The sequence below is a fragment of the Ranitomeya variabilis genome, chromosome 1 (assembly GCF_051348905.1).
Source record: "Ranitomeya variabilis isolate aRanVar5 chromosome 1, aRanVar5.hap1, whole genome shotgun sequence".
In the NCBI taxonomy this organism is placed as follows: Eukaryota; Metazoa; Chordata; class Amphibia; order Anura; family Dendrobatidae; genus Ranitomeya; species Ranitomeya variabilis.
In genome coordinates, this window is record NC_135232.1 from 335,818,604 (window position 1) to 335,826,079 (window position 7,476).

The 7,476-nt window shown below is 42.4% G+C and overlaps 1 long non-coding RNA gene across 1 annotated transcript in view; it reads right to left on the reverse strand.

Moving 5' to 3' along the window:
* LOC143817780 (uncharacterized) overlaps nucleotides 1-7,200 on the reverse strand; it is a 130,486-nt gene extending 123,286 nt beyond the window's left edge. The window contains exon 1 of the long non-coding RNA XR_013224187.1: nucleotides 7,094-7,200. This is a non-coding gene — a long non-coding RNA (uncharacterized LOC143817780). The remainder of the gene's footprint in view (nucleotides 1-7,093) is intronic.
* Between the last annotated feature and the right edge of the window lie 276 nt (nucleotides 7,201-7,476).

Here is a 7,476-nt window from a genome sequence, read left to right on the forward strand (position 1 = left end):
ATATTGGCACATGGTCATTTGTACAATGGTTACATGTTATTATAACTTAAGTCATTTTGTGATATTATCACTCATGGCGCTCTACCTGGGTTGCCCACCTTAATTCCTGTGCTTTAGGTGTATACCCATTTACATTTTACCATTCCTTTTGTTGTTAAGAAAGTTGAATTATATTTTATTGGCCTTGTGTGAAGGTAGTTTTTTGGTGTGTTGTAATTTTCCTTCATGGTCATATGTAGTGGATATTATTAGGTGTTGTTGTATTGTCTGCTGAACTTACCCATGTTCAAGAGTGACATTAGGCACATCAGGGGCTCTCCAGATGTGACATGACGCCAGCAGATAATTCCATCAAGTACTGTGTTCCAAAACGTCATTCCTTCATTTCCGAGCCCTTCTGTGTGCCCAAACAGTAGTTTTCCAACACATGTGGGGTATCAACCTACTCGGGAGAAATTGCACAACAAATTTGGGTCTCCATTTTCTCCTGTTACACTTTTGAAAATAAAAAAAATGGGGCTAAAAGTACATTTTTGTAGGTAAAATTTTATTTTTTATTTTCACAGCTCTTGTTATAAATTTCTGTGAAGCACCTGGGGTTTCAAGGTGCTCACCACACATCAGGATACATTCCTTGATTTCAACTGTTTAGGCGCATCAGGGGCTCTCCAAACGCGACATGGCGTCTGCTCTCGATTTCAGCCATTTTTGCGTTCAAAAAATCAAATGGTGCTCCTTCCCTTCCGAAACCTGCCGAACAGTGGATTTCCCCCACATATGAGGTACCATCAAACTCAGGAGAACTTGCATAACAAATTTTAGGGCCCATTTTCTCCTGTCACACTTGTGACAAATTTGGAGCTAAAGTAAAATTTTTGTTCATTTTTTCCACATTGCTTTAGTTCCTTTAAAGCATCGGGAGGGTTAATAAACTTCTTGAATGTTGTTTTGAGTACTTTGAGTGGTGTAGTTTTTAGAACGGTGTCAGTTTGGGGTATTTTTTGTCATATAGGCCCCCAAATTCACTTCAAATATGATGTGGTCTGTTATGACCCCAATGGCGAGGGTCTCAGAGGAACGTAGAAGTCTGCAGAATACAAAAATCCAGCTCATAGGGCAGTGGTAACTGGGTTGACCATATATCTACTCCTAACGCCAACACTAGAAGTAGCCGGGGATCATTCCTACGTTGATTCTAGATGACACGCTCCAGCCGGAGAATCTAGCTACCCCTAGTAGAGGAAAACAAAAGACCTTTCTTGCCTCCAGAGAAGGGGACCCCAAAGCTGGATAGAAGCCCCCCACAAATAATAACGGTGAGGTAAGAGGAAATGACAAACACAGAAATGAACCAGGTTTAGCACAGAGAGGCCCGCTAACTGATAGCATAATAAAGAAAGGTAACTTATATGGTCCACAAAAACCCTATCAAAATCCACACTGGAAATTCAAGAACCCCCGAACCGTCTAACGGTCCGGGGGGAGAACACCAGCCCCCTAGAGCTTCCAGCAAAGGTCAGGATATAGATTTGGAACAAGCTGGACAAAAATACAAAACCAAAACAAATAGCAAAAAGCAAAAGGCAGACTTAGCTGATATAACTGGAACCAGGATCAGTAGACAAGAGCACAGCAGACTAGCTCTGATAACTACGTTGCCAGGCATTGAACTGAAGGTCCAGGAAGCTTATATAGCAACACCCCTAACTAACGACCCAGGTGCGGATAAAAGGAATGACAGAAAAACCAGAGTCAAAAAACTAGTAACCACTAGAGGGAGCAAAAAGCAAATTCACAACAGTACCCCCCCCTTAGTGAGGGGTCACCGAACCCTCACCACGACCACCAGGGCGATCAGGATGAGCGGCATGAAAGGCACGAACTAAATCGGCCGCATGAACATCAGAGGCGACCACCCAGGAATTATCCTCCTGACCATAGCCCTTCCACTTGACCAGGTACTGAAGCCTCCGCCTGGAGAGGCGAGAATCCAAGATCTTCTCCACCACGTACTCCAACTCGCCCTCAACCAACACCGGAGCAGGAGGCTCAGCAGAAGGAACCACAGGCACAATGTACCGCCGCAACAAGGACCTAGCCACCAGATCTCTGGTGCCAAAAATTCCCGGGTGACCTGCCAACACCGAGGAATGAACCTCGGAAATGACTCTGCTGGTCCACTTATCCGGGACAAACAGTCTGTCAGGTGGACAAGACTCAGGCCTATCAGCCTGAAATCTCTGCAACACACGTCGCAGATCCGGAGAAATAGCTGACAAGATAACTCCATCTTTAAGAATACCAACAGGATCAGCGACTCCAGGAGCATCAGGCACAAAGCTCCTAGAAAGAGCATCGGCCTTCACATTCTTTGAACCTGGTAAATACGAGACAACAAAATCAAAGCGGGAGAAAAACAATGACCAGCGGGCCTGTCTCGGACTAAGGCGTTTAGCAGACTCGAGATACATCAGATTTTTGTGATCAGTCAAGACCACCACACGATGCTTAGCACCCTCGAGCCAATGACGCCACTCCTCAAATGCCCATTTCATGGCCAACAACTCCCGATTGCCCACATCATAATTTCGCTCGGCAGGCGAAAACTTCCTAGAGAAAAAGGCACAAGGTTTCATAACAGAGCAACCAGGGCCTCTCTGCGACAAAACGGCCCCTGCTCCAATCTCTGAAGCATCCACCTCAACCTGAAAGGGAAGTGAGACATCGGGCTGGCACAAAACAGGCGCCGAAGTAAACCGGCGTTTCAACTCCTGGAAAGCCTCCACGGCAGCAGGAGCCCAGTTAGCTACATCTGAGCCCTTCTTGGTCATATCCGTCAAAGGTTTCACAATGCTAGAAAAATTAGCGATAAAACGACGGTAGAAGTTAGCGAAACCCAAGAACTTCTGAAGACTCTTAACTGACGAGGGCTGAGTCCAATCAAGAATAGCTCGGACCTTGACTGGGTCCATCTCCACAGCAGAAGGGGAAAAAATGAACCCCAAAAAGGGAACCTTCTGTACACCAAAGAGACACTTTGAGCCCTTGACAAACAAAGAATTTTCACGCAAAATTTTAAAGACCAACCTGACCTGCTCCACATGCGAATCCCAATTATCAGAAAAAACCAAAATATCATCCAGATAAACAATCAAAAATTTATCCAGATACTTCCGGAAAATGTCATGCATAAAGGACTGAAAAACTGAAGGCGCATTGGAGAGCCCAAAAGGCATCACCAAGTACTCAAAATGACCTTCGGGCGTATTGAATGCGGTTTTCCATTCATCACCTTGCTTAATGCGCACAAGGTTGTACGCACCACGAAGGTCTATCTTGGTGAACCACTTGGCACCTTTAATCCGGGCAAACAAGTCAGACAACAGCGGTAAAGGATACTGAAATTTGACAGTGATCTTATTTAAAAGCCGATAATCAATACAAGGTCTCAAAGATCCGTCCTTTTTTGCCACAAAAAAGAATCCCGCACCAAGAGGGGAAGAAGACGGACGAATATGTCCTTTCTCCAGAGACTCCTTGATATATGAACGCATAGCGGTATGTTCAGGTACCGACAGATTAAACAGTCTTCCCTTAGGAAATTTACTGCCAATGGCGTAGCATCAATACCCCTAAGAGGAATAGGATTTTCTAATGGTTCAAGAGTAAAACCACAGTGCTTAGCAAATGACAGATCCATAAGACTCAGGGCAGCACCTGAATCTACAAACGCCATGACAAGATAAGATGACAGTGAGCAAATCAAAGTTACAGACAGAATAAATTTAGGTTGCAAATTACCAACGGTGACAGGACTAACAACCTTAGCTATACGTTTAGAGCATGCTGAGATAACATGTGTAGAATCACCACAGTAGTAGCACAAGCCATTCCGGCGTCTATGAATTTTCCGCTCATTTCTAGTCAGGATTCTATCACATTGCATTAAATCAGGTGTCTGTTCAGACAACACCATGAGGGAATTTGCGGTTTTTCTATCACATTGCACCGAATTAGGTGTCTGTTCAGACAACACCATGAGGGAATTTGCGGTTTTGCGCTCCCGCAACCGCCGGTCAATTTGAATAGCCAGTGCCATAGTATCATTCAGACCTGTGGGAATGGGAAAACCCACCATAACATTCTTAATGGCTTCAGAAAGGCCATTTCTAAAATTAGCGGCCAGTGCACACTCGTTCCAATGTGTCAGCACGGACCATTTCCGAAATTTTTGGCAATACACTTCAGCCTCGTCCTGCCCCTGAGACATAGCCAGCAAGGCCTTTTCTGCCTGAATCTCAAGATTGGGTTCCTCATAAAGTAAACCGAGCGCCAGAAAAAACGCATTAATATCAGCCAATGCCGGATCTCCTGGCGCCAGCGAAAAAGCCCAATCCTGAGGGTCGCCCCGTAAGAACGAAATAACAATTTTTACTTGCTGAGCAGAGTCTCCAGATGAACAGGGTCTCAGGGACAAAAACAACTTACAATTATTCATGAAATTCCTAAACTTAAACCTGTCTCCGGAAAACAGTTCAGGAATCGGTATTTTAGGTTCTGACCTAGGATTTCTGATAACATAGTCTTGTATGCCCTGCACACGAGTAGCCAGCTGGTCCACACTTGTAATCAAGGTCTGGACATTCATGTCTGCAGCAAGCATAGCCACTCTGAGGTAAAGGGGAAGAAGAAAAAAAAAAAAAAAAACTCAGAATCTTCTTTCTTATAATCCCTCTTCTGCAATGCATTAAACATTTAATACTGGCCTGGCAAACTGTTATGACCCCAATGGCGAGGGTCTCAGAGGAACGTAGAAGTCTGCAGAATACAAAAATCCAGCTCATAGGGCAGTGGTAACTGGGTTGACCATATATCTACTCCTAACGCCAACACTAGAAGTAGCCGGGGATCATTCCTACGTTGATTCTAGATGACACGCTCCAGCCGGAGAATCTAGCTACCCCTAGTAGAGGAAAACAAAAGACCTTTCTTGCCTCCAGAGAAGGGGACCCCAAAGCTGGATAGAAGCCCCCCACAAATAATAACGGTGAGGTAAGAGGAAATGACAAACACAGAAATGAACCAGGTTTAGCACAGAGAGGCCCGCTAACTGATAGCATAATAAAGAAAGGTAACTTATATGGTCCACAAAAACCCTATCAAAATCCACACTGGAAATTCAAGAACCCCCGAACCGTCTAACGGTCCGGGGGGAGAACACCAGCCCCCTAGAGCTTCCAGCAAAGGTCAGGATATAGATTTGGAACAAGCTGGACAAAAATACAAAACCAAAACAAATAGCAAAAAGCAAAAGGCAGACTTAGCTGATATAACTGGAACCAGGATCAGTAGACAAGAGCACAGCAGACTAGCTCTGATAACTACGTTGCCAGGCATTGAACTGAAGGTCCAGGAAGCTTATATAGCAACACCCCTAACTAACGACCCAGGTGCGGATAAAAGGAATGACAGAAAAACCAGAGTCAAAAAACTAGTAACCACTAGAGGGAGCAAAAAGCAAATTCACAACAGTGGTCCCTAAATAAATGGTTTTGTAAATTTTGTTGGAAAAATGAGAAATTGCTGATCAACTTTTAACCCTTCTAACTTCCTAACAAAAAAAAAGTTTTAAAAATGATGCAGATGTAAAGTAGACATGTTATTTATTAACTATTTTGCATAACATAACTTTCTGATTTAAGGGTATAAGAATTAAAAATTTGAAAATTGCTAAATTTTCGCCAAATTTCTGATATTTTCACAAATAAACGCAAGTCATATTGAACAAATTTTACCACTATTATGCAGTACAACATGTCACGATAAAACATTCTCAGAATCATTGGGATCCGTTGAAGCGTTCCAGAGTTATTACCACATAAAGTGACACCGGTCAGATCTCACAAATTTGGCCTGATCCTTAAGGTTAAACTTGTCCGGTCACTAACGGGTTAATCATAGAGCGTTTTCAGAAATGTCTTTGCCAGAAATAGCACATTTTTTTGGCCACTACATACTGTATCTGCCATGGTTTCGAAGGCACTAACAATAGTTGTGTGTATAGAAGAATGGATTTCTATACATATTAATTAATATTTTTTTTTCAAAAATACAATAAGGCTTACTTATACATGGAGTCCAATTGTCTCTAAATGTGAATGACATAATCACGCAGATTTTTTGTTATGGTAAAAATGGGTGCCTTTGTTTCTTCTAGAGTGAAATGCAAAGCTTTGTACGGCTACCGTGACAGACAATGATTGCTTTTTTCAGGCTCAAGGGCACAAACACTCAGTGTACTGTATAGTGCTGGAAAACAAGATATTTCAACATCTCTATGATCTGCAATGGGAGAGTTAAAAGTAGATTTGTGCCTTTTTATAGCTCTATAACAAACAATGATACCTATTTTCAAGGCTATGGGGTTTTCTAAGGATCAATATGAAGATTAATTGTGATTTTATAGCATGCTGTATAGATACTATGGATTATTTTACTTCCAACATTGCAGTTTACACTTTACACAGCTAACAGGTTTTCAAACATGAAAGTCTGTAAGTAAATTTACCAAAAGGAAATACACACATCCAATTGATCTTAGAGGAAAAGGGTTGTCAATAGAGAGGTGGTAAGAAAACAGTAGCTACATACATCCCAATGAAATATTTTCTGCCAAAGCAGTTGTTTGGGTATAAAAAAAAATCATGCAAAGAAATGTCATTTAAATTCAATTCCTAAATTCATTTATCAAATCACAATAATTTTAACTAAGGAGATAATCATTATAGAATTGTCACCATCTTGTTACACTACCTGTCCTACAATGTTAGAAATGGTGCCTGTGAGCATGTGCAGTAAGTAGCTGCATTGCTGTGACTATACCTTGTATTGTTATTTAGGAAGAAAGGATGGACAGAAGTTTGAGCTGTCTCTTCTTTCCTCAGCACTCCTACACTGGTATCTCCAGTATTACAGAAAAAAAGACAAGGTGGACAGCAGTATGAGCAGCCCCTTCTTACATCAGCATCTCTACAATCTCTAGGATTACATCAGAAAGACAGAGTGGACAGCAGTGTAAGCAGCCCCTTCTTACCTCAACACCCCCAGTATCTCCACTATTACATTAGAAAGACAGGGTGGACAGCAGTGTAAGCAGCCTCTTCTTAACTCTGCATTCCTGGTATCTTCAATATTAGATCTGAAAGACAAGGTGGACAGAAGTGTGAGCAATATTTTCTTACCCCAGCATGCCTGACATCTGAAAGACAGGGTGGACAGCAGTGTGAGCAGCTTCTTCTAAATTTCAGCACATCTGGTAACTCCAGGGCTGGACCAAAACACAGGATGGCCAGCATTGTGTGCAGTGGATTTTTAGCTCAGCACTCTTCTTCTCTAATATTAGATCAGAGAGACAGGGTAGGCTGCAAAGTAAATAGTCTCTTCTTACTTTAGCATCTTTGGTATCACCAATATTAG